Source organism: Ambystoma mexicanum, chromosome 7q (assembly GCF_040938575.1).
Source record: "Ambystoma mexicanum isolate Mex_15411 chromosome 7q, UKY_AmexF1_1, whole genome shotgun sequence".
NCBI classification, from domain to species: Eukaryota; Metazoa; Chordata; class Amphibia; order Caudata; family Ambystomatidae; genus Ambystoma; species Ambystoma mexicanum.
The window spans coordinates 1,016,307,862-1,016,334,390 of NC_090941.1; the positions used below are offsets into that span (position 1 = coordinate 1,016,307,862).

Genomic DNA, 26,529 nt, shown 5'->3' on the forward strand with positions numbered 1-26,529 from the left:
GTGGGGGTGTGCCAGGCCTTCAGTATACCCTCTTAGTACACTTTATTATCTTGAGACAGTGCTTGGCAATAACTCTTCTCATTGGCTGAAACGCCTGGCAATGAGTAAAATGCCACAACAGATCAAAGCATAGCAGAAGCAAATAAAAAAATCATTGTTGTTTTAGGATCCAAACAAAGCTACAACCTCTTACATCATGTTACGAAACGAAATCCGTGGATATCATCAGGCTTTTGTGCTATGAAAATACATGATCATGTCAAATTAAGACAACACTAAATGTTTAATGAATGTCATGGTACGTATGTTGGTGAAACCTTTTTCTACTTTTCACCACTTGAAACATCTGTACATGATGATACAAATCATGAATGTCCAATTAATTTACAGTAATGTACAGTTGAATAGAGAGCCTCTGAAAATGAATTGTACCACAAGGGATGTTGATCACATATTCTGGCCCACAAAGAAGCCTAACACAAAGTGTCCCAATGTCTTTGTTCCTGGGCCAGTTCTTCTCAAATCCATTCAATCACAGTGAAAAGACTCCTTTCAAAGAGTTGACGGCAGTAACGAACCTCACCAATCAACCTTAGATTTCCACAAGAAGCGCTACCGTATGTGCTTCTCACCCTCTGTGTTTTTGCTGTTTTTTATGACCAATATCGTAGATTATAGGATATGCAGACAGACGTGGCAAAAATAACAGCAGAATGGATGAGGAAATAAAACCTTAAAAATAAAATATTGTACAGTGGGCTTTAGGCACTTTTTACGAATATAAAACTCCACTATGACTATATAGATAGGACATCGAGCAATATGGGTAACATCTTCTTCGTTTGTACGGTCTTTTCACCTACACTGCTCTAACAAACAGCAGTGAGATATTAGATACAAATGGAACTTCTGTTCAATGCGACAGAAAATTAATGTTCTGTTCTCCTTGCTCCTATATTCTCGCTATCCATCCATGGTAGAAGCATGCTTATGTACACAGTGATTGCCTTGCTGAATATACAATACTCTGTTTAAGTACTTGCGAAGTCTGACAAACATGTGTGCATTAGTGCAATTTGAAGAACCATCAGATCTGTGATGACATTCTGACTCCTTCTTCTGATAAATCCAAGTTGAATTCCAGTTTTAACTCCAAAGTATGATAAAGGTTTGATAATCACTGAGGGACATTGTCACAAAGATGACAAGAAATGTATGGCACACAACACTGGTAAGCTCCATGGTTTCATGATTGGTTGCTGTCTGTTTAATAAAAAAAAGAGTCAGTGTTGTTCCATTGTCTCCTATCATCCTCGTTAAATAGAGTATTAATCTTGTTTTCTTTGTTACGTTAGGGACGATCCTGATCCACAGGCCCGTGTGTCATCATGTCCTATGCAATTCACTGCGACTGCAAAATGCAAAGGCATCCCAGTCTCCATTTTGACTTTGCTCCAACAGACCTCTTCTCCAGTCTCCATAAAGGCCTTGCTACAATAGACTTCTTCTATTCACAACCAATCTGGTAACAAGAACAGAAACTGATTAGCACCTGGAGACAGGCGTAATATCAAATACAGTAATTTCAATGAACCACCTTAACATAGCAGGAAACTACCACAATTGAATCAGAAAAAAACAGCAGTTAAAACAAGCAGCATGGGAATGAACGAAAACATACAAATTGAAATCTTAGCATCCAACTACTAATCTACCAATACCAATAAGTCTTGATACTTGTTCTGACCCAAGCAAACAGTGACTGGTTTCATCCTCCGACCCTGATTTCATATGATCTCCAAGATAGACATCGCTTTTCTGTCCATCTGCGTGAAATCTCACGAAGTCCCAATAATGAGAAGCCATTTTACCATGACAGGTTTCATTGTGTTTAACTAGCACTCCTCTCATGAATGTATGATATTCTGTCTATAGTACTCATCAAGTCACCCAAAAGCAGATACTAAGAGTCTGAGTTCTAGCAATCATTGCGGTTCAATGAAATGAAAGAGGAGAATGGCGCAAGAGCACCACCATTAAAGTGGTCCCCGCTTCGCTGTGCGTATGCAAATACTCATGGACTCTGCAGCATGCTGGCAGGGGTCGTGCTGGTAGATCTGACACAGTGGGTAACCAATTACTCACCTTAAGTAACATTGTTTCTAATGGATTAGACCTTTGTCCTACAGATTCCTCATCTCAGACATATCCTACAGTGCCACCTGCTCTTCCGAATTTTGGTCAGCTTGAATGTGGTACAGAGGGACTACACACTGGCTATTTTCGGAGTCATTTAATCGCATCACTCCGGACATGGTGATAAGGGTAGTATATATGAAGCTTGCACCCCCCTGTCCCCAAGCGCACCCCACCCCTTTTACCCCATGCTCCGCAGCTAAGAAAAGACAGAACACAATTGAGGAAAAGTAATCTGCAAAAGGAGCAAGTTGGGAGGGCAGCAAGGAATATGTGGGAGTAAGAATTAATCCATAACAAAGATCATTACCAAAGGTAAATAATTTGTTCTTCTAATGCATTTCTTTCTCACACAGATTCCTCAACTTTGATTAACTCCCAAAGCAGCATAGGACCTGGTGGAGTGAGGACAGCGAGAACCACCACCTAACACCAGGAACCCCTTGGGCACCAAACGACCAAAGCTGGCATCCTGAACAGATAAGGAACTAGGGCAACAGTGCTTGGCAAACATGTGCAAGAAATCCCACATTGCCGCCGGACAAATGTCTACAGCAGGACCACCCTTCTGTAAGTCAGAAGTAGTCATCAGGGGGTGTGGCCAAGATGGAAGCGTGAGAAGACACTCCTGTGCATCCCACTACTAACCCCGATGACCGGCACCGACTGCAGCCCAACAGCTGACTCCCCGCTGCACCATGGCCAAGAGATAGACTCTCAGAACAACTGAGGAGTAAATCAGGGGCAGCAGGACACTGGTCACACTCCCCGGAGTGCTCATTAGGTGCAGCGTTTCCCAGACAGAAGAACCCAACATGGCACTGCGCCACATCCCGCAGTGGGGTTTGCAATAATGTGTGGCCTGCTGACTGTGGAGTGGCGAAGAATCTTTGACGCACTTATCCCTTCCAGATGCTGTGAGCTCTTCCCGCTATAGAGAGGTTGCTCCCCGTACAAGTGGGCTACAGCCTAAGCCTACAGCTTGGAGCATGAAGATGGAGGGCGAACTACAGTACTGGAGCGGGGCTTGCTGCGGCAGACACACCGTGTAACCCCAACTAAGTATGTAAGAGAGGAGAATGGTGCAAGACCACCACCATTAAAGTGGTCCCCGCTGCGCGTATGAAAACACTCATGGACTGTGCAGCATGCTGGCGGGGGTCGTGCTGGTAAATCTGACACAGTGGGTAAGAAGCAGGGGCACATGATCACTGATGGGCCTCCCGCGGGAGGTTGAGACCTAGAGAATTCCCTGCTACCCGCTAGTTTATCAACAGTTCAACCGGGAGCTAGAGATAGTCGGGCTGGGAGCAACCTCCTAAGAATGCCTAAATAACAGCTGCTTACCCAACCCCTCATTGCAGTCAGAGGGTGGCCATCAACTTTTGTATTTGTATTTATTTGTATTTATTAAATGTATAGAGCGCTTTAATACAAAGCGCTTTACATAGTAACAACAAGATCACATAGAAACATTGGAAGAATAAATATAAACATGAGACAAACCTTCAAATTCAATTCTCCTAGGTCTATAACTGAGAAGCAGAACAGAGTAAGAGTAAGAGGGAAGTAGTGAGGTTAACAGGATGGGGAATGAAGAAGATGAGATTTCAAGGAAGAACGGAGGAGGGGTATGAGGAAATGGAGCGGATGGGGAGAGGTAGAGAATTCCAGTGTAGGGGGGCAAGAAGCTGAAATGATCGGAAACGAGAAGGGGCACAGGGAGGTGGGGGACAGTGAGTAGGAAGAGATCAGCAGATCGGAGGGGGCGAGAGGGAGGGTAGAATGAGAGGAGAGAGGAAGGTAGGGAGGGGCGAGATCATAAAGAGATTTAAAGATGAGACAAAGGAAGTAAAATTTAAGTTGTGAGTGGAAGGGAAGTCAGCCAAGAACAAAGAGCGAGGAAGAAATGGAATCATGAGGAGAGAGGAGACAAAGGGTGCGGATACCAGAGTGATAGAGGGATTTGAGAGGAGCAAGATGAGAGGCAGGAAGGCCAAAGAGGAGAGAAGAGCAGTAGAAAAGACGAGAGAAGATGAAGGAAGAGATTAAGAGTTTGGTGGCATGAAAGGTGAGGGAGGATGGGTTTTTTACGAACATTGAAAAGGTGGTAGCGACAGGCACGGGAGGTGAGAGAAATCTGAGAAAGCTGTACTTTTACTGTACAAATGATTTCAGAGATCTGAGCGATAGAGAGCAATAACAATGTCCAAATCTGCCCGCAAAACAAAAGATCTCAATATTCAAGTCTTCTTGACCCCCTCAAGGCAACCACAAAATCTAGACAAGTGCACAGGGGAGAAAGGCAATATGGAAGATACCTCAGCCAGCAACACCCCGCTTACCACATACTTTCTGGTGCACTCCCTGCAAACCTTAAAGAAATGGTAGACTCTGAAATGGCAACCTTACGAAGGGACTTGTCAGCGGCCATAGAAGAGAGCAAGAAAGTTTGGGGGAACATGTAGACCAAAATGTGAAAACTATTACCCGTCTAGAAACTAAACTTCCCAAGGCGATGGAAGACCGCGAAGCACTAACGTAGACCACCAGGGCCCTTCAACTCAAATGTGATGGCCTTGAAAACAGAGCAAGAAGGGACAACCTTTGTATTCGATTTCTATAAGAGGGTGAAGATGCTGAGGCTTGCATTCTTCATCTTTTCACGGCAGTGCTCACAAACATCCCAAGCTCAGAGATCAAGGTAGACAGAGTCTGCAGAATTGGACTTGTCAGAGTAGAGAAAGAGCACCCAACCTCCAGATATTGTAGCTAAACTACATGACTACAAGACTAAGGAGGACATACTGGGAAAAGCAAGGAACGAACAGGTTACTTACCTGTAACTCTTGTTCTTCAGCATGTCTTGCATGGATTCACATGCTCATGAATATTCCCAATAGCCAAGCTGGGAATCCTACTTAAATTAAAACAGTTTAGCTTTAAGCTAAAAACTGCTTGTCGCTTCTATAGCCTATCAGTGTCACTTTGGGTCATACTGCCCCAGCCATAGACACTCGTCCTCCTAAGCTCCACCGCTGGTGGCCATCTTCAGAATTTTACCACATATTTCTCATTTGGGAGTCCTTGTGTTTCACTCCTCAAAATCCGACAACTAGATACATATCAATCCAGATCTTCCAAGATGTAACCCAAGCCACTTCAGTGAAAAGGAGGAACATGACACCACTAACAGAGGAACTCCTGAAGAAGGACATTCCTTATAAGTGCAAAAACAACAAAAACTGTCCCCACAGGAAAGTGGTCTATAGGTTATACAGTGTAATAATTTGCTGCAACCTCACTCGCTCCAAAGAAGAAAAGATAAAGAAAAGGGATCACTGCTGACTGGATGCTCTAGTCACTGTCTCAGGTAATGTCCCAACCTAGGCTATTTGCTCTACGCAATATCACATACAAGTTAACTACAAACATACATTTGAATTGACCATTCTTGCCATTTTATCAAATTCATTGGACATAGAACCTGATAATAGAAAAATAATTTCACAATTTATTGCAAAAAAATAACATATTTTTCCCAAACTCAAATTTACAAATATTTCATAAAAAACATCATAAAAAACATCATGATTGTACAAAGTTTAACAATAATAGTTGGTATCAAAAAGAAAGTGAAGAAAAAGAAACAAAGAGAGGCAGCAATGAACATGAAGACTTCCTATGAGTCAAAATATTCACACATAGGGATTGCTTCCCACTAGCTTCTGCAGGTCTATTTATTCCCAAGAGTAGCATCAAATTCCATCAACGTGGTAGTTCATTCATTTGAGACCAATGTTCCACTGGTATTTTGACTCTTCTTCAGTTAAAGAGCCAAGATGATCCCACAGCAGTATTAATGTCCAATTGCTTCTGTGGGACTATTCATTTCATGTGCGAACAATCTCTCACTATTCTTACAACTCTACTAAGGGTCTACGTATCCTGCCTGTCTAGATATAAACAGGCATATCACTCACACCTAGTTGGAAATTCAAAAAGGCGTGGTGGACTACGTTTCGGTGTGTTGGTCAAAGTGGCTGCCTTCCTCAGGAGCAAAAAGTCAGATATGTAAGAGCAGGACCCCTGAGAGAAAGGAAATAAAAACAAAAAAGAACATGTCACAATAAATGATGCTATGGTGAGTGTGTCTGGCTCTCAAGACTTCGCCGATCAGCCACCATGAAATCTAAAAAAGTGGGAGGGAAAGAAAGGTAGGTAGACTAAAATAGTAGAAAAAAGAAGAAGAAAAACACACATCGTTAATATTGATGCAAACTGTATGGGGAGAGAATCTCTCAAATATCAGATGTTGCCAGATGATTAATCCTCCCGATCGTGGGATTTTCAAACGCGTAAGAGGGATCGAGCCCAGCTGAACTATGTATACGATCGGATCACCGCAATTTTGAAACAACTCCTTTCCAATCTGACTAAGACCTTCATTTGAGTGTATTTACACGCATACTACCCTAAGAACATTTTCACACAGACATGAACTGGTAATTCTTTGGAACTTCCACTCGTGCTGGCTCCAACGGGATTAACCCACAGATTTAGCCCAATCCAAGCCAACTCGGGTCTTAAATATTGGACTTTTGCCTTGAAAATGAGGCATGTCGAAACACGCGTCGGCTGACATCTTTTGGAATAAAGACACTGATGCTTTTGCAACTCTCCTTGTGTTGAATACATCCTTCTATGATTATAACCTCTTGTAACTGGAACAATTAAGGATTTAAGGGCCTAAGCGTGATACGCCTGTCATACCATTATTAAAACAATACTACTATATTGGGGCTTAGTTCTTTCGTTTTCAAGACAAGCAAATCAGAGACTTTCTCTGGGACCCAAACCATCACACTCTCCCTGCAGGTGTTATGCCTGCCATATAGTGAAGGAGGTACACAACTGCACCGATTGAAACTCTACTAGGTTCTGTCTCAAAATAGCTTTCTGACTACCCCACCTCTGCGTCAATATTGCTCCGACATCTGGTCTCACCTGGTCGCCTTAAAGAGATCCCATGGCTCCCGTCCGGGTGCATGAATGCCCTTCCACTTATTGTGGTTCTTGGTCGAAAAATCTGGTCCCGGGCATTGAAACTACTCCATGTGTGCCACCCCTACTCATCTAATGTTCCCACAATGTCGGATGTCTGTAAAACCAGGGAAGATCTGGCAGCTATACAGCAGTTGGAGTTATGGGTCATCTCTACATGGGGCGACCTGTTTGAGGATGGGACATTTAGAGACTTAACCAGGGAAGATCTGGCAGCTATACAGCAGTTGGAGTTATGGGTCATCTCTACATGGGGCGACCTGTTTGAGGATGGGACATTTAGAGACTTAAATAACCTAACCCGACAAACGGGGCTGCCTAAGGGACAATTCCTGGACTACATTAAAGTTAAAGGAACTGCGAATGGTAGATGGCAGGGGTGTCAGGCTGAACCTGAGGAGACAGAGCTGCTGGACCTAATGTACATGCTCGAAGATTGTTGGGAACCTGTAACTAGACTATACAGCTGCTTACTAAGCAGGTTGAAAGCCCAACACCTGAATTTGAAGACAACATGGGAATCTGCCATAGGTGCCATGATTACTGATCACAAGTGGGAATTTGTACTCCATTTTCACAAGAAAGTCTCCCAGAATGCAAGATTTAGGCTGCTACGAAGCCGAGACAAGGGCGTGGGCTGGGTAATTACAAGACCTGGAGGAATTCCAGACAGGAACCTATGAGTCTTGGAAAGCACTTGTTTTTACTATGTTCCATCCCTCTGAGGACAATCCCCCATGAACCTCTACCTTATGTTAAACCACTATTTAATGGCAATGTGTGAATTACCTGCGCCCCCTCCAGAGCCTATATTTGTACTGCCGACTCTGCCCCCTGTTCACCCAACCAGGTGGACCATCACAGCTACCCTCGCCCTTGCAAAGCTGATTTCCTCATTCTACCCTGTATAAGGAACAAGTTACTTACCTGTAACTGTTGTTCTCCAGCATGGGTCTGGCATGGATTCACATGCTCATGAATATTCCCCCTCGTCAGGCTGGGAATCCTCGGTAAAGAGAAAAATCAGTTTCAGTTTTGTTTCTGAACTGTCTTTCTACTAGTAACCAATCACTGGTCTCTGGGTCATACTACCCCCAGCCAATGACTGCCCTCTACCTAAGCCCCTCATCTGACAGCCATCTTCAGATTTGGTAGCACGTAAAGTGGCAGTAGGACCAAGAGAAGAGCCGCAGAGGGGTAGGAGGGAGGGTTTGCATGTGAATCCATGCCAGACCCATGCTGGAGAACAACAGTTACAGGTAAGTAACTTGTTCCTTCTCCAGCATGGGGTCTGGCATGGATTCACATGCTCATTAATATAAGAATACATAGCAGTACACACATGCACAACCACAGGAGGTGGCAAGGCTCAACATTAAGCATTTCATCAACTCAACATTAAGCAACTCTTACCTCCTCACCAGGCCCACCTACAGACGAACAGGTTGCGCAGCACTGCCTGGCCGACCCTGGACTCTTCCCTGGAATCCCGGTCGACGCAGTAGAATCTCGTGAAGGTGTGCATCGACCTCCACGTAGCAGCCCTGCAGATGTCTAGCAGGGGCACACCAGACAAGAACGCTGTGGTAGCAGCGATCGCTCTGGTCGAATGGGCTCTCGGATGGCCGGGCAACGGTCGGTTTGCCAACCGGTGACGGTGCATGATGCAGCTGGAGAGCCATCTGGAAATGGAAGCCTTTGAGAGGGCCTTCCCTTGGTCCAAAGTTCACAAACAGTTGTGATGTCTTCCAAAGGCTCTTCGTGCGGTCTACGTAGAACTTCCGCGCTCTAGCTACATCCAGCGAGTGCAAAGTCCTCTCAGCCGGCGACGAAGGTGACGGGAAAAAAACAGGTAACACCAAGGGCTCGTTGAGATGGAAGTCCGACGGCACCTTGGGCATGAAGGAGGGGTGCGTCCTCAGCACCACCCTCGTCTCGTGGAAAGTCAGGTATGGAGGTTTACAGGAGAGGGCCTGGATCTCTCCCACTTGTCATGCGGAGGTGATGGCCACAAGAAACGCTGTCTTACACGACAGGTACTTCAACGGTGCCGAATGCAGAGACTCGAATGGCGGCCCCATGAGCCTGGTCAGCACCACATTGAGCTCCCACGCCGGGGCCGGGGCCTTCACCGGCGGGAATGATCGGAACAATCCTTTCATGAACTCCTTCACCATGCGATGGGACCATAGCGACGAGTGCCCCGGAGTCCTGGTGTAGCGGGAGATAGCCACCAGATGGATCTTGATGGAGGCATGCGCCAGCCCTGCCTTGGCCAGCGATAGCAAGTAAGGCAGCACTTGAGGGGCCGTAATCCACAAAGGGTTAATCTTCTGTGCACAGCACCAGACAGAGAACCTCTTCCATTTGTGTCCATAGCACTTGAGAGTCTAGGACGCCCTGGCCTTTGCAAGCACCTCCCTGCAGTCTGCCGGGATATCATACCCTCTGAACTCTAGTGCTGCAGGAGTGAGGCCTGCAAGTTCAGCGACCCCGGGTTGTGATGGAGGATGGCGCCTCCTTCACTGACCAGATCTGCCTCAGCCACGCCAGTGCGATGAGGATCCTTCTGCACCGGGACCATCTGAGTTGACTGATGAGTCGTAGCAGCAACGGCAACGTTGGAAACGCATACACAAAAAGGCCGTCCCAGGGGAATGAGAAGGCATCGCCCATGTTCACCGGCTGGGGAAACATGCTGGAGAACCTCCGACACTTGGCGTTCGTCGCTGTCGCGAATAGGTCAATCTGGGGATTGCCCCATCGTCGAAATAGGAGATCCACTTGATCCTGCTGCAGCTCCCACTCGTGGCACGAGCGCAGCTCCCTGCTGAGTGAGTCGGCAATGGTGTTCTTTATTCCTGCCAGATGGAACGGTACAAGAAACATCCCTTGGGCAACGGCCCAGTGCCACAGATCCTGGGCTTCCTTGGATAGGGCTGGGTATCTGGTGCCTCCCTGCTTCCGGATGTAGAAGACTCTTACCACCTTGCCCTTGAGGGACAGAAGGAACGACCTGAGGGCCCAGAACACGGCTCGGAGCTCCAGGAAATTGATGTGTAGTGACCTCTCCTCTGGGAACCAAAGGCCTCTTGCGTGGAGATCCCTGGTGTGTGCTCCCCATCCCTCCAGGGAGGCGTCCGTCGTCACCGTTTCTGGATGTGCCGGGGTCTGGAAGTTCATGCCCGCCACCAGATGCACGCGGGTGCTCCACCATCGGATCGCTTGGCGGAAAGTCTCGTTGAGTGAGATCCTGTCTTCGAAGCTGCCCGCCGCCTGCATCCAACGGGCATCGAGGAACTCCTGTAGTGGTCGCATCTGCAGTCTGCACAGGCGCACGAGGTACATGCACGAGGACTTCATGCTGAGCAGGGACTTGATGGACCCCACCCTGGCCTCGTCCATGCCCAGGATGGCTTTCGTTCTTTCCTCCGACGGAGAAGCCAATCGCGCCACTGTGTCGAGCCTGGCTCCCAGGAACAGGGCGACTTGCAACGGTACCAAGTGGGATTTCACGAAGTTGACCGAGAATCCCAGATCTGTGAGCAGTTGGACGGTCTTCGCTGTGTGATCTACGGCGAGTTTTCTTGACTTTGCTCGGATGAGCCAATCGTCCAGGTAGGGGTAGACGTGGATCCCCTGCAGGCGCAGCCGCGCCGCCACTGGTGCGAGGCACTTGGTGAACACCCCGGGTGCCGACTTCAATCCGAAGGGAAGGGCCTTGAACTGATAGTGTCGCCCTTGGACCACATATCGCAGGAATTTTCGATGTCCTTTCAGAATGGGGATGTGAAAGTAGGCATCCTCCAAGTCCAGTGACGATAGGAAGTCGCCCTCCTCCAGCTGTCCCAGCACGTGCTAGAGGGTGATCATTCAGAACTTCTGGGACTTGATATACTTGTTTAGATGACAAAGGTCCAGGATGGCTCGCCAACCTCCGATCTTCTTCCGGACGAGGAAGTATCGCGAGTACACTCTGGAGCCCCAGAGCCTCTTTGGGACGAGCTCGATGGCTCCCTTTCTTAGCATCGCCCGTACCTCTAGCAGCAGTTGAGGGACGTGGTTTTCCTTTGTGGCCTCGGGTGGAATACGGGGACACTTCTTTAGAAATTCCAGAGTGTGTCCGCGGGCCAGGGCTTCCAGCACCGAATGGTTGGTGGAGATGGACTCCCACACGCTGACGAATTTCGCCAGCCGGCCTCCCACCGGGCTGCTCAGGTGGGGGCCCGACGCTACGGCCGGTTCAATCCTGCTTCGTCGCGGCCTTGCAGCCTTGGCCTCCTTAGTGACGATGACGGGATCCTCCTGTCTTGCTGCGTCCTCTGTAGGCCTCCTGCGACGAGGAGCGGGCCGCTTGGTGGTACGACGAGGAACCGCCGCTCAATCCTTTGGAGGCACCATGCTTGCCTCGGGAGTTACGAAAGGACGGCTGTCATTGTTGAAGAACACCCAAGACCCGAGCCGTCTCGGTGTCCGCCTTGATGGCCTGCAGTGACTCGTACACTGTCTTGCCGAACAGGTTGTTCCCGTCGAAGTGCATGTCCAGAACCCTGGTCTGCACGTCCTTGCGGAAGTCTGTGGCCTTAAGCCACCTACGCCTGCGAAGGCAAACTCTGTTGCCCATCTGACGAAAGCCAGTGTCGGCGATGTCCGTGGCCAACATAATGGTGTGGTCTGACGCCACTTCTCCTTCCTGTAGGATTTCCAGGGCCTCAGCCCTCTTGTTGTCAGGGAGGAAGTCCAGCAAGGGAGCGATCTTGAACCACAGCTCCCTGTCGTAGCGTGCCACGATCGCGAGGGCGTTGGCCGCTTTAATCGTCATCGCCGCCGACGAGATGACCCGTCGTCCCATGGTGTCCAGCTTCTTCCCCTCGCCGTCCGGCGCCGCTTTCTTCTTGGCCGCCGTGGAGACCACTGAATAGGGACGGCTGTGCCCTGAGGCACATAGGGGCGGAGTCAGGGACCCGGTACGAGGTCTTCTCGTACCGGTCTCTCTTAGCAGGGGCCGTGGACAGTGTCGTCAGGAGCTGCAGCCCCTCGTCCCAGATGTCGTCCAGTAACAGGACTGAGAGGACAGTCTTCCGCTTGGCCTCCCGCCACTGGTAGAGGAAACCTTCCTTCTTCTGTTCTTCGGGGCAGAGCTGGAAGAGCTCAGATGCCCTGGCGATCATGGCGTGGAAGGAGCCAATTTCGTCAAGGGGGTGGGGGCCCGAAGAGGTGGTGAAGGGAGGTCCATTCCGTCATCACCACCGTCGTCGTCCGTCCCCGTCGTCGCTGTCTCCGTTCCCGTCTCATCCCTCGGAGGAGGGGATGGAGGTGGGAGCTGGAAGGGGGGAGGAGGATGGACTTGTCTCCGCTTGCGAGGAGGGCTCCCCGACAGACCAGGTTCCGCTGGGTTTTCGGTGGGGGGTAACCATACTTGTCCTTATCTCCGTGCACAGGGCCTTTATAGCCATCAAGATAGCTCCTGAATTGTCCTGTGGTATGGGAACCGGCTGCAATGGGACCGACGGTTGGGGCGCGGGGACCTCCGCTGCCCTATCTTCATCGTCGGCTCCCCTGTTGCTTTCCTCGTCGGCCTCGTCGGGATCCGTCCCGTGGGCCTTGGATTCCTCGAACTTCTTGTCCAGGATCCTTTGGACGCTCACCAACTCAGCCTCAGAGGTGGTATCCGAGTCCGTTATGGCTACCGTGCCCCCCCTCTTTCTCCTGCTGGGGTTTCACGGGGGTCTTCTCGATAGGCAAAAAAGATGATTCCCTCCGGGGTGGCAGGGAAACTCTAGCCCCTGCAGTCGTCTCCACTGGGGAAGCCTCCTTAGGTTTCGCCAGGGCTGCCACGACTCTGAGGCCTTAGTCGGGTGAATCAGGGCCTTCACGACCTTGGGCGTGCCTGAGGCCTTCGCCTTGGGGGGAGCTTCGCTGCCTCGCTCCCCCTCGGCTGTCTCTGTCGGGATCGACCGGGGCTTCTCCCGAAGCTTACCCGGTTTCTCCGACTTCCTCTTCACCGAGCCAGAGCGTTGGCTTGTGGTTGATGGCGTCGGTGATAATGTGCCCTGACTGGCAGCCGAGGAGCCTGACCGATCGGCACTCCCGGTGCCTGCGGGCTCACGGTGCTTTGCCTTTTGTTGGGCCCCCGTCGCCGGAGCGCCCTCAAAGGTCTTAGAAGACCGCTCAGATTTCATCTGCTTATCACCCACTGCTGGGCTCTTCCACTCCAGCCAGTTGGTGAGTCGAGCATGACGATCCTTCATGGTCCATTCCGACATGTTCTTACAAAACGCACAGTCCTTCTCCAAGTGCGATTTGTCCTCGTGAAGGCAATAGAGGCAGCGAGAGTGCAGCGAGAGTGTTCATCCTCCTTAAAGACGTTCTGAAGTCCGCATCCAGGGCAGCTCCTGAACAGCTTGGAACCAACAGGTGTCACGCTTCCCTTGTACTGGGCCATGTCCACGCGGGGTAGGCCTCAAAGATCTCCTGGAATCCTCAGAGAAGTGGAAAATACGACAAAAAAAGTTCCCTTGAGGGATGTGGAAAATTCAAAAAATGGGTCCCCGTTGATCGGAAGTAGAATCGATGGAGCTTAAGGCTCGATTGACCAAGTAAACTCTTCCAAAAAACACAAAAAAGCAGTAAAAGCTCAAGAGCTACAGCACGAGGACTCCCAACACTTGAACGTGCGGTAAAAATCTGAAGATGGCTGCCAGAGGAGGGGCTTAGGTAGAGGGCAGTCATTGGCTGGGGGCAGTATGACCCAGAGACCAGTGATTGGTTACTAGTAGAAAGACAGTCCAGAAACGAAACTGAACTGATTTTTTCTTTACTGAGGATTCCCAGCCTGACGACGGGGAATATTCATGAGCATGTGAATCCATGCCAGACCCCATGCTGGAGAAGAGCCTAGTTATTAAGCCCAGGGAGTTAGACTTTTCTTTGGTTTTGTTCATCTTTGTTTATTCCATTAGCATGCTACACAACGCCTGGTTCTGTAACAGTTCCTGCTTCATATGTAATTTGATACTGTTAAATGCTGATGTGACCTAATGACGCATTATTTACTCCAAATGCCATTAAACAAATTAATAAATGAAGGACTTTCACAGCCTTGCCCAACGATATTGAGCCTAACGATCTACTGATTATATACTCTATTAATTAATTTCAAAATGATTCACATTTTGATATTGGGAATGGACTTGGGGAAGCAGATTCACTTGGTAACTATATCGTTACTTTGGTTGGACTGTTTGCCTGAAATGTTGAACATTTGAAAAATTCAACAAAACACTATGGCCCTCATTACGACCCTGGCGGAAATCGAAAAACGATGGCGGAAATGCAATACCGCCATCGAATAGCGCTCGGTGCGATTATGACCCGTCACCGTAAAGTACGATGCCATTCGCTAACTGCACCAAGTACGCGCACGCCCGCCATGCAAAACCGTAATTACCACCATGGCGCAACGGTACGCGAATTCTGACCCTAGCGGACATTTACCTAACGCCATCAAGCATGGCGGAAAGTACCATTCCGCCATGGTGAGAAGTACGGCATCGCGAACCAACCGTAAATGGCCCTACTGAGTGCCTGTACACCACTCCCTGGCCACATTGCACAACTCCTCGTAGGTGCAATGAAGTCACACAATGCAACCAGTGAAATGTACAAGTCACCCATGCATGCCAACGAACAAATGAATGTAGGGGCTCCAAGTGCCTTGTGAGTGGCCATCCATATTTGCCATGTCACCATTGCCGTACTGATGCAGCACAGGCATGTGAAGGTTCAAGTACAGCAATATGAACTGAAATATGAGACAAAACAACAACAGGCCCCCATCGCTTGACACCAGTGTAAGGCAACATTCAAAGCAGTATCCTGAGGGAGACTGCACCAGCCCTGTACTCTTGCCAGTAAACAAACCAACCATCAGCATAAGCATGTACCACACAAGTTGGCAGAGTGACTGAGCAGCCAGGCCCATCTCAAGAGGGGCCAATGGGAGCTGCAGGGCACAGATGGCACGAATACAGAAGCTATTCCAATGGACATGACCTCAGTCTCCCTCCAAGAAACGCACGCAAACACAGGCACCTGTGACCAGCCATATTCTGATAATCACATCATTCCACCAATCCACCTGGCTGACCGGCATCTGTTACACAAAAGCTAATCCCCCGCCCCTGAGCATGACGTCATTAAAACAGTCATAATGGCAGCCCCTATCCCTGACCTCACTGGGCTTCGTAGGCAAACGCGCCCAGTACAGTACCACGCAATTATACTCAGAAGCCGGAACCCAATGCAGATCTTCTCACAATACATCGCTCCACAAATAGGAATATGCTACATTACTTGCAAAGGATAACGCTACACGGTTAATATCATAATAGAAATTTAATGCACAACAAAATCACCAAGCCCATACAGTTATTAGGTCATGAACTCCAAAATATATTTCATCATTGTGGGCTGCATCCGCAATAAATGACCAGCTTCTTCTTGTGTGACGCCCTGTTCCTTCATGGTACACAGGGGCTACATTCACGTTCAAAAAGGCAACATGGAAGCGCCTAGAACCGCAGGGCCGTCCCATTAGGTAGGCACTAGTCCAGCTGAAAGGCCGATATGTTGCTCCTAGCCACTAGTACTGCGTAAGGGCATGTGGCCCATTGGATCGTAATGGTGCTCCACTGATTAACACGAAGCAGCAGGTGTCGGGAGTAAAAGCCATCTGCAGGAGTGGCATACAGATGGCAGCGACAAAAGGGGAGGAGATACCTGTCTCCCAAATGAAATGAAAAAGAATAGTATGGGCATCAGAACTTCATTTGAATTACTCACTTCAATGATCACACTAAATCTACAGCCATATGCATGCTAGCCCACTCAAAAGGATTATTCCCACCCAAAAATCACTTGCGAATCATAACTATATAAATCGAGGTGAAAACACTATTACAAAAGAGTCTTTGTGTGCATGCGTCTGTTAAAACAGAATCCATTAGATGGGATTAGTAACGTGCATAGACACAAGTGTTTGAAGGCGCGTCGAGACAGGAAGGGTTCAACAAGGGCAGATAGACGATGGTCCCACTATGGCAGCTCTGCATCACATAGCGCAGGGGAAGTGGATAGATTCCAAAAAGCCATGTACATGGCAAACTCTCAATTAAATCATCTGTCCATGCATCCATACATCATTCCCTCAACCCGGTATGAAATCGCCGGATAATTTACTCACATAACATGTGAAATTTCCATTGAGTCTGTGCGTAATGCAGTCTGCAAAATCCACTGTGCTCCAGCCCGGAATTCCAGTGTTGTGAAGTAACATGAATTTGGGAACGTCCGGCCTTATCGTCCACTACGCTATTGCGCATCCCATACTATTCATATCAATCATTGCATTCTCGCCATGGCCCCTGTCCGAAGGACATTAAACAATAGAACTTTATATCTGCAGTCAGACCTGTGGGCGTCTCCTCGCCGCTAGCTGAAAACCGAAAGCGCTGTCCTTCGAATTCCTCATTTGCAACATCACGTCGAAAAGGCATCTGTGACCGCTTGAAATCACAAATTCATCCATGTAGTGCGGCAGTGTGTGAAAATGGCAACTGGCTTCACTCACAAATGGGACGCCCCGCCCGTCGGTGAACCTCGGTACAGTGCTGCATGAGGGTCCACCGTTAATCGAGTACTACATTCCACTGACCCTTCACAAGTTTGTTCGCGAATGTAAAGATAGTATGTGAAACAATGGGACCATAGCAGAATGAACATATGAACCAATATTTCACTGCCATCGGGATTAAATACATGATTGTAATAGCAAGATGCCATGCGTCAAATTGCAGCGTTGTGTGCGGGACGTGCTCGCCCAAAGGGGATTGCAGCTTGCACAGGTGGAATGAATCACCACAGGTGGAGGCTATACTGCCTGAAAACACATAAATTGCACACCCAACCCCCTCCCACAACCACACCCACTCCAAAATGCTACCGGCAGGACTAGCGATGTTGGCCCTGGGGGACCTGATAGCACTGCAAGTACTCCAACTTCAAGAAGAAGACGAACACCAACTACTACAACAACCGGCCGCACAGAGGAGACGCAGGAGGAGGAGGAGGGCAAGGCAGGGCCAGCAAGGCCCACCAGCACAGCCACTACCACCACGCAGGCAGCCCGCAATCCCACGCCTCCGAGCTCATCCGTTCAACCTCACTGATGAGCAGATCCACACCCTCTACCGTTTGGACCGGGACACCATAACCGCCATTGTGGACATGACACACGCTGACCTTGTCAGCATGATAGATAGCCCAACCGCCATCCCACCCCTACTGAAGGTGGTGTCTGTACTACACTTCCTGGCCACAGGCACCTACCAGCACACAGTCGGACAGTTGCATGGCATTTCACAGCCACTGTTGTCACGGACACTATTTCAAGTGCTCGATGCCCTCCTGAAGCACGCAGACGACTACATCTATCTACCACGCTCGGAGCAGGAAATTACGAACACAAAAGTGGGATTCCATGCACTTGCCGGCATACCGGGTTGCATTGGTGCCATCGACTGCACCCATGTGGAATTGGTTGTCCCACATGCCATGGAGGTCCAGTACCGCAACCGAAAACAATATCATTCTCTTAATGGTGTGTGACTCCAACAGGATCATTACACATTGTTGTGCCCGATTTCCTGGATCAACCCATGATTCTATGGTCTTGAGGAACTCTACAATACCACGCTACATGGAGCGTCACGCAGGGAACAGATCCTGGCTACTCGGTGAGTCTCATTTCATGCATGATAATGTGGGGTATGTGATGCGGCAATGACCTGGCAGGAAGGGGGGGGAATGCGTACGTAGCAATGTCATTCAACAAACATCCTTTATTGTCCACATACAGGTGATGCCGGGTATCCACTGAAGAGATGGCTCCTTACACCACTCCGGAACCCACAGAACCAGCATGAGGAGGACTACAACCATGCGTACCCGTGTAGTCATAGAACAGGCATTCGGCCTACTGAAGGCTCGTTTCCGCTGCCTCAGCAGGTCTGGCGGGGCACTCCTGTACCTCCATGAGAAAGTTGCAAAGATGGTCATGGCATGTGTCATGCTACACAACATGTGCGTACGTAGAAATGTGCCCATGCCCCCTGACGCAGAACTGCAAGCACCTGAAGATGGTCATGATGAGGGTGGGGATGTGGCAGCACCTCAAGGAGTCCGCGAGGCACAGGAGGGCCATGAAAATCGTCAGATTCTCATAGATTCATGCTTCTAGCAATCACGCCTGGTGGCTGATACATGGACACGGGACTTGTGGCACTGTGTGTGTCTGGAACATGCACAATATGGACTGTACGCCTATAAAGGCCTCGTACACAAAGATCAATGTCCACACATCTCATTGGATGATTGTGAAATGTTTATAGCATATGTGAAATTATGTTACACACCCCATCGACCCGCCACCCAAGAAAGCCCAACACACCCCCTCCACCCTCCTACCTCCCCCCCGAACACCAGTGTCCAAAGATGCTCATTGTCAGTGGGCAGATGCTATTGCAAGCCCCCTCTCCGGGTATCAGGGGCACCCCTGCCTGTGGAGCGCAGGTTCCTCCCAGATCTACGTAGGGGGCTGCCCTGGACGGAACTTGCAACGGATGATGTCTCTGCCTGCTCACGTCCATGCATGTCCCTAAGGGTTTGTGAGAGCTCAGTGAGCACACGGCGCACAGCGGCAAGTTCAGCACATACGTCTTTGGACGTCGCATGCAGTTCCCCCCTCAGGCTCTCGGTGCTTCTCTCCATTTGTACCCTCAGGCTCTCGGTGCTTCTCTCCATTTGTACCCTCAGGCTCTCGGTGCTTCTCTCCATTTGTGCCCTTAGTGTCTCTGTACTTCTCTCCATTTCTGCCCTAAGTGTCTCAGTAGATGTTTCTATGGCTGCCTTAGTACCCCCACATTCATCAGCATGCTCCTTGAGGAGCGTGGCCAGTTGCTGCTGTTGCACGATCACCTGGTCGAGGGACTGTTGCCTCTGCTGGGCCATGCCCATTTGCGGTGGTGTCACAGAGGGGCTGATCACCTCATGTTGCCTTGCCACAGGGCTTGTGGGGGATGGCCAGTCGTCGTCTTGTGGGTGCCCCTGCGTGGTATCCTCATGGTGTACGGGATGAAACAAACAGGGGGATTGAGACAGGTCATGGATGGATCCTACATCGAAAGCACCGTTTTCTGTGTCGGAGCATCCTGCCATTAATGCAGTGTCACCTATGGTGCTGCTGCCACCAGAAGCAGTGCCTTCTGTGGCATCCATTGGGGGGACCTGTGGTGCTGCTGTTGTGGGCATGCTGGCTGCTGGGGTGCCTGTTGATGTTCCCTCCTGTGTGCTGCAACTTGATTTGTGCTGCTGCCGTGTCTTGATCCGTGCAGCTGAGGTGGAGGGTCTTTGGCCGTTGGTCTTGGCCCTCTTTGCAGGTGTGCTGGTAGGGGTGTCCTGAAGCTCGTCGTTTGAATCGGACCCTGTGTTGGAGTAAAGGAGGGCGAGCGTTATTTATGGGTCTGTGGAAATTGGAATGGCAATGTATCACATGCATTGGGGTGGTACCTGAGGGTGATTTGGGTCAGGGCCTTGGAGGTGGTTTCATTTTTGTGTGGATTGAGGATGCAGTTGTTTTGCAGCCTGCAGTCAGGGTGTGCATGCTGCACGTGTAGAGGGTGTTTTTAGGATTTTTAATTATTTATGTATTTAATGTGACTTTTAAAGTGCGCTATCAGGCCAATGTATGTGGACGTTCTCCTGGACATGTGTTTCTGTTGCATTATGTGGACACATGGTACTTCACATGATTGGACATTGTGGATTTAGCATTGTTTTATTTGGCCCACCTACCTGATTCTTCCGGATGTCTGCACTCCTTTCTCCATCCCTCCGACTCCCTCTATACTCTCCATTCCAATGGTGGAGGCACAGATTTCTTCCCAGGGGGTCAACTTGATGGGTGATTCCGATCCTCCCCCGGTAGCTGTGGCAATGTTACGGTTGGCTGATAGTATGCTCCGTACGCGTATCCGCAAGTCGTCCCATCGCTTTCTGCATTGCTGTGGGTTGCGGGGTGCGGTCCCCACCGCACTTACCCGCTGTGCCACCAGGGCCCATATGGCCTTCTTGTTCGCAAGTGCCGTCCTGGTCATTTGCGTCGAGAAGACGACGCCAGCATTCTCCTGGAGGGTCTCTGTGAGCACGGTGAGTTCCTCATGGGAGAAGTGGACCTGCCGCTTGTGGTCGCACGCTTTTTTCGCAACTTTTCCCATTTTTATTGTTTTCACTAGGGTGGCTAACGGGTTGGGATGTGTCTCAGGGTAGGATTTTTAATGGTTGTGTTGGGATTCTGGTTTTATAGGTGTACGGCGTGCTGTTTCCCGTTCCGGGCCCATGTTTTTACTTCCGTTTCCGTATATTTACGGTCACCGTATTTTGCGATTACCGCTAATTACGGTGACCGCTATGATGGGTGGCGGAATTGCACCTAGGGCGCCGTACGACGGCGGTGAGGGGCGTTTTGGAGACATTTCCGCCATCGCGGACTTTGCACTTCCGCCATGGCGTAGTGCTCGTGCCCGATGGGTCAGAATTAGCCGCACTTTACTCCGTCGTGCAATGGCGGAAACGCTATTTACGCTATGGCGGTCAGGTCAGTTACTTTCCGCCAGGGTCGTAATGAGGGCCTATGAAAAAAAGCATCCGTCTGGCCTCTGATGGACTAGATCGGATACCTTTGGGCACTTTTTTTCTCTGCCGGGTTGTAGCACTCTGAAATGCAAAATAAAAAAAGTCTTTTTCAAGTGGTTTGTCATCAGATCTGGCCACTCGAGACCCAGAGAAGACCACAAACAGCTGGTCATCCTTTCTGATGTCCCCTGTTTCGTAAGCGCAGTAAACCGAAGCCCTCTTGCGGTCCAGATGATGAAGTCTCCTCCAGCTTGGATGAACGAGGTGGGGAGTAGAACAGAGGAAGGTAAATCTTTTGAGAGAGGTGTAAATCAGACCCTACCTTAGGAAATAAGTAGAGTGTCATCCTTAATGTGGCCTTTCCTTAGTGAAGATAAGGTACACAGGCCACATATTCCCTCACAATGCCATCTTGAAGGCCCTCTCAGGCCATGGAAAGCAGAAAATCAAGAACAGTAGCAGTCAGACGGACTAACATGTCTAGACATATGTCCTGACACCAAGGTGAATACTTTTGTCACCTGCAGTCTAAATGGACTTGGTGGCCCGCGACCTGACACCTATTTTATCAGGTTTTGCCATCATACTGACATTATTATTTTCTAGCTTGTGGAGAAAGCTTAATATGAACCCTTGAAATAGCTTGAGAGCAGAAAGGAAGGAGAGGGCATGCACAGCACAAGGCATTGGAGGGGGTTAAAGAGATGGTGGGAGGAACAACAATCATTTAGTGTGGCTTTGAGAAGGTTCAGGACCGAAGGGGTACAGAGATGGTGTAGATCATTTATGGTATAGATCAAGACTGAAGGAAAGGGAGATGATGTGGGAGCTGGGGCCAGCAATCTCAATTGGCTGTTTGCCAGTGGAAGAGAAATTCTAGCTCTGTGGGGGAGACACAGCGACACTTCTAAGATGTGCAGGAATGATTTGCAGTGGGCGTATCCCACCATCAGCAGGAAATAAGCAGGAAATAAGACAGAGTACTCTGGAGAAAAACTGTCCCTTTTGAGGTGGGACCAAGCCTGATTTGAATATGATCTTTCTCATTTTGTAATGGCTTGGCAGGAGAAGAACGATAGCTGGAAGGGTGCCAAGAGCAATTCCAGAGGTCAGTATTAATTCCAAACACTCCAGTCATCACCTCTTTTGATTTGGTAAGACACCCCGAGTGGGACGGGTATGTCCAGAAGTGGGCCCCGTGCCTTCTGGTCCTAGAGACCCAAGCTACTCCTCACTGATGAGGCCCAACAAGGCCGAAACATATTTGGGGATGCTTGTGGTCTCGTGCAGAAGGGATGTGACCAAGCAGTTCGGGCAGGCCTGCCCCTTTTGGGGTGGGACCAAGCCTGATTTGCATATTGTCTTTCCCCTTTTGTGATGGCTTGGCAGGCGAAGAACGTGGAGGGTTGCCCAATACGGGGCCAATTTTATAACAGAATTTAGTTCCAACTGTTATTGTGTTCCCTATGGCTTAGTCTGGTCGGAAGAATACTCTGTCCCTTGATGTTCTCACCCTGGGTTGCGCTGGTGCGTCAACTATCTAAGAGGGATAGGAAGAAGAGCAATGCTTGCCCTAGTGCTACAAGGAATGTGTTATAAAAGAATTCATAAAAACACAGTTTGGGATGATTGTTCCCATGCTTTTATCATGGAATGGTCCAGCAGTTCACGTGGGACTATTTGCAAGTGGTAAGGTACCTAGCAGTTTATTCACCCTCCATGAGGTGTGCTAGGCTTTTGCATGACATCAGTTGCATAAAACAATGTTAGGGGAGACAACAAAGGAATGTAGCCTCTCCTATTAGGTAAAAGACTTTTATGGTTGACGTATCAATAATTTCTTTTTCATCAGTCTCAAAAAGTCACAATACTCCTTATTGTATTTCTCAAGCTATGGTTTAACTAAGCATAATTAATGCAAGTAAGACCTTATGTCCTGTCATACAGGCACTGGTCAGTAGTGGTGGTTATTTTGTGTGCATATGTCTCTCTTAGTTCCGAGCCATCAGCTAAGTCTCTGGTTGACCGGTTTCAATTACTTCTTTCTTGCGTCATCTTCTTCAGGACCGATTTCTTGGATGTTTAGGCAATCAGTCAATCCACCCGTCTGGTTTGTCGGGGCACCCACCTCGATCTTCTTGGTCTTTTTGCATGTGTAAAATTCTTCCTTTTCCTTTGGAAAAACAAGCAGCGCTAGATTCCAAACGGAGCCTCGCTGCAGACTTGTACAGCAGTGGAGGAGAATAAGCTTCACCCTGCAAATAGACTGGATTCCCAGCAAGAGCGGCTGAAAGGAAAAATACACGCTTCATCGATCCAAGGAAGAATGTTACACATGCAAAAAGACCAAGAAGATTGAGCTGAGTGCCCCGCCAAACCAGACGGGAGGATTGTCTAAACATCCAAGAAATCTGGGTGTCCTACCTCAACTGTCCATGGTCTCCAGTAGAAACGAAAGGCAACCGTCATTGATCACCCTTAAACCCAAAGCGCATGATGGTGAGGAACGTCTTCCCCGCCGATTTACTGTTGCCTAAGACCGTTTCTACCTTTCTGGATGTTTGGGGACATGAGATCCCCTATATTTCTTGAACCACCCACGTACCTATTGTGTTTGAATTAGGCATAAATTCCTCCTTACCTTAGCATTATACAGGACTGGCCCATGGCAAAGGTATTCAGGTCGGTACTTCTGCTGCTCATCCTCTTGGACTGGCCTGGACTGAGCTCACATGTGTGTAATGTCTAGCCAAAGATGTTTCACTACCTGCAAGAAATGGAGCAGTGGGGCCTTCTGTCTTGATTAGTGTCAAAACTGATGGCGCCTTAATGAAAATATCCACATTTTCGGACAGAATCCCTCCAACAGCTGCAGAGTGGAGGAGGTGGTGGGGAACGGTACCTGAATCCGTTTATTTTTGACTCCTTGGAGTGATGGTAACATATTTAAGAAGATAAAGAGTGGTGCTTGGAGAAAGAGTCACTAGGTGAGTGTCATATCCTGTGCCACTTCATCTACCATTTACCTTTTTTCTACTCTTCACATGGATGAAACTCCTCCTCACAACAGGAAAAGACTTCGTCTTATAGGCTGAAGGCTCTGATAAAGCTGACGGCTCGGTTGGTGTTTCCCAGTCTTGGTGAGAGAAGTGAAGACATCTGGAATGTGCTTCCCAACAGTCTTAGAATGCATCGACTAGCAGGAGCCACATTCATCGGTATCATGATCAAGAGCTAAGAACAAGATACTGCCTGAATGTATGCTCGATAACATAACGACATGGGCTTCACAGGATTTAAAATCAGAGGCCTCTGAGGGACTTTATGTGCAGGTAAACGTTACCGAAGTAGCAGTGGCATTTCAATAAGCAGCGTTCTGGGCATGCAGAAAAAAAGGAACTGATTACATAGGGTGCAGTCAGGTCTATATATATAGCACACATGACATTCCATCCAGAGTCATAGGTGCCAATGATGCCGGGCCAGAGTTGCATCTGGAGCATATTTCTAAAATAAGGCACCTGTGGGAGTGAGAAATCCATTACAATGTTTTATAAAGATAGGACCCGGGTACATCATTTATTTTATGAAAAGGGAATAACCATTCTCTTACGGCAATGTAATTTTATTCTGGAGGTAATGTAGATCCTACCATAATAATGTGTTTTCATGATGCAACACTGGCATGGGTTTGAGACTGACATAATTTTCTGCGGGTAATCCAGACACTGGAATGAGAATATGTTTTAAAATAAATAGCACTGCCATGGCATTTATGAGAGAAGCATTTCACCTTTCTGTCGGCTATGTATATATATATGCACACCCCCAGGAAATGTTCATGTGCCTTGATTGATTTATTTAATCCATAAGTACAGAAAGTACACATTGTAAGGGTGTAGAAGGAGGAGACTGACACACAGGAGGCATGGTTGTTGGCATACATTTTTATTATACCAGAAAATGAAGAGAATACCTACCTCTCCTTAACTCTAAGAGAGGTTTCCCTACCTCAACTAAAATACTAGGCATTCAGTCAGGATGTCGCGTTAAATCAAGAGTCCACCGTCCTGTGTCAAAATCCTGCTTCTGTCCCTTACACTTATACGTAAACGAAAGAGGTAGTGGATCTTCTTGGTCAAGAAGAAGGACTCCCTTCTCCTAAACAACGGATCACAGTACAGTTGTAAGGTGGGGTGTTTACCTGAGGGAATGACACCCTTCCACAGGTCTCAATCCCTTTCCAAGGTACAAAACAAAGTTCCAGGTGAAAAATGTCAACAAGCAGTAAAGTTCTCAGTTCAACTCAAAGGATAAAGTTCCAGTTCAAACATCAACATTCCTTATTACCCATAGTGTTTCTTCTCTATTGGGTTCTCCAGATATCTTGTAGACTCATTTACAGGAGAGTGGCTCCCTTCTCCAGGTGTCTGCCTTGTAGTTTTTCTTCTCCATGCGCAGCCAGTGGGAATGACTCCCTTCCCCTATCCTTCCTTGGCTTCTTGTTCTAGTTCACAACAGTTGGGGGAATGTCGCCCTTCCCCTAGCCTTTTTCAGGCAGTTCACAATGACAGGGGGAATGACTCCCTTCCCTAGATTGGACCAACTTGGTTCACTGACCTACCAAGTATGATCCTGGGTGGGTGGGCTTCTGCTCCTTTTATTTTACTGCTCAGTCGTCTTGCTAATACTGTGACAAGGAAGATGTCCTCTACCTTCCCCTTGACTTCCCACAATTCGGGTAAGGTCTCCCAGACCTTTTCTCACATTCTCTGCTTCCTGGGCTCCCCCGCCAGTTCCAGCAGGGGTTTGGTGGGTCTGTATCTGCCACAGCCCTCTTGGTTTCTCAATGCCTTGCAGGCAGCCGGCGTACCTTTGTGCGTGGTCAGCGAGGGTTCCAGCCTTTACTGAGTGTCTGCCAAAAGCCGTGGGGTCCCTGTTGCTTGTGTGGACTTCTGCTGTCCTGCGGCAGCCCTACCGCAGACTTTGACATCTTTCTGTTTCTGCATCGTTTCTCATCTGTACCTCCCAGGCTTCAGAAATGCCTGGAGCTTCCGTCTGGTAGCTTGCTGTGCTGTCCCTCTGGCTTGGACTGGGTTCAGAGCTATCGGCTCGCTCCTCTGCGTCCCGATCTGCTTCCACTTTCCACGCCATACCACCTTCACACTCTCGGTTCCTCCAGGGAGGGCTAGACACTTTGGTAAGTCCTTCTTCTGTCTTCATCTTCAGTCTAGCCAAACAACTAGAATGTGGATGTACGTTCTCTTGAGAACTCTGCATAGCTCTACATATTTCGGAGTCATCCCTCTTCTTCGTCCCAGTTAATCCTGAGTTGTTAATGCCACAGAAGCACATGGAAGTATGGGCTACAGGGGGTTGAGTGAGGGGATAGGAGGATGTTTAGGAGGTGGGTGCAGGTGATGGATGGTTGGCATACAGTGTTTTCCTTGGATGGTTGTCCTTATCCATAGTGGTGGAGTGTCACTGCATTCGATCCTCCTGCTGAGTACCACCCCA

The 26,529-nt window shown here is 48.7% G+C and overlaps 1 protein-coding gene across 11 annotated transcripts in view; it reads right to left on the reverse strand.

Annotated features, from left to right (window-relative positions):
• Window positions 1-264: 264 nt before the first annotated feature.
• Window positions 265-26,529, reverse strand: part of ARAP1 (ArfGAP with RhoGAP domain, ankyrin repeat and PH domain 1) — a 2,533,956-nt gene continuing 2,507,691 nt past the window's right edge. For 8 of the 11 annotated variants that reach the window (XM_069640262.1, XM_069640267.1, XM_069640266.1 and 5 more), the window contains one exon: window positions 1,386-1,522. The gene's annotated coding sequence lies outside the window, so the exon portion shown is untranslated. Of the gene's footprint in view, window positions 1,523-26,529 lie in introns of all 11 variants that reach the window. The other 3 variants (XM_069640265.1, XM_069640269.1, XM_069640271.1) reach the window with 1 other exon arrangement.